Here is a 1,689-nt window from a genome sequence, read left to right as displayed (position 1 = left end):
GTTTTCTGTAAGAGAAAAACCCCGAGTGAGCTATTGTGAAAAGGTTTTCTATGAGTATCACACCACCAGCATGAAGCACAAAAGAGTAACAGTCATACTGTTATGAGACTGTATCAGAGACAGATGTATTTCTTCTGCTACACTAGACTCTTTCAAAGTTGAGATTGCTTTGTTTTCATATAAACAACATACCTTGTGGATCCAGATTATGGCTTTTTGTTTTGGGTTTTTTTTTTGGGGGGTGGGTGTTTTTTTTTCCTTCTAAACACCTAGAGACTAATTTACTTCCCAAAGTTGGAGAAATTGTTCAATTCTTGAATCCCATTAAGCTTTTGTCCCACTTATGTTCCATGACACTCTATTACACAAATCAATTATGTACAGTTACTCTCTCAACTGAGTTTAGATCCACTGCTTTTTAAAGCATTCCATTGAACGATTATATGGTCTTGTAGTAGGGAAAAAACTATATATAAATATCCAATTTATCTCCCCTAAAAGATTCCTTCCTTTTTTTTTTTTTTTTCTTTTTTTTTTTAACTCCATTTTGCTCAAAGGCTTCTATACCGTTATTCTAATACACCAGCAAAGTAGTTCTGGAAAATACTATCCTACAACTTTTTTTACCTTCTATAAGAATTTCATATTATACTCAGATGTGATCTATAACTGATCACTATGTATTTTCATTTTTATATTGTAGAAATAAGAGTGTGTAATAAAATAATCCTTCCGGTGACCCTTTTCAATCATACAGCCTACAACTGCCTTTCACTGCTACTCATAGTTTTCTCAAGAAGCAAAAGAGAAACAGATACTCATCTGTTCTGCATAGAAACTTGGGTAAATTTCACTGCTGTCCACTAAGTCAGTAATAGCAGCAGTGAAAGTGACAACTTGCTATTTTCTGTTATGGCTTCAAAAATGCAATGAAATTTTGTAAGTGCCTTTTTTTTTTTGTTACATAAAAATTTTAGGCAAATAACATTGCTCACAAACAGGCAATGTGACAACACAGTCAAATCCCAATGTTAAACACGTGAAAACATAATCTGAATGACAGTGACAAAATGACAAATCAACCGGGTATGGGCAATTAATATGCTACAAGCAACTTAACACCATTCAAAGAAAAGTACACCGTGCATTTTATAATGCAAACTTAAAACAGAAAGAAAAACCCAACCTTCCCTCTACTGAAATTCACCATATGGACATAATTTCCAATTACACTACTCTACGAGATCTACATATTCTTTCCAGTTCATACAGTTCCACCAGCCTCTTCTGTCCGAAACATCAGTCAGGCTCCTGTTCAGGACCTTATCAACTACCATCACCCCAGTGTTTCAGACCATGAAGTGCCCATATCTACCAAGCAGCTCATTCATTTGTGCTCTACAAAACAATGACTTAATGACCCAATGGCTTGGGTTCACAAAGGGAAAGTCCTGTTTAACTAACCTGTTATCCTTCTATAAGGTCACCAGCCTAGTGGATGAAGGGAAGGTGACAGATGTAGTTTTTCTGGATTTTAGTTAAGGGTTTTGAGACTGACCCTCACAGCACCTTTCTGGACAAGTTGTCCAACTGTAGGATGAGCAGGTTCACAGTGTGCTGGGTGAAGAATTCGCTGAAGGGCAGAGCTCAAAGAATGGGACTACATCTGGCTGGCGACTGGTCACCAGC

Source organism: Fulmarus glacialis, unplaced genomic scaffold, assembly GCF_000690835.1.
Source record: "Fulmarus glacialis isolate BGI_N327 unplaced genomic scaffold, ASM69083v1 scaffold15162, whole genome shotgun sequence".
NCBI classification, from domain to species: domain Eukaryota; kingdom Metazoa; phylum Chordata; class Aves; order Procellariiformes; family Procellariidae; genus Fulmarus; species Fulmarus glacialis.
Note: the sequence above shows the minus strand (reverse complement) of the source record.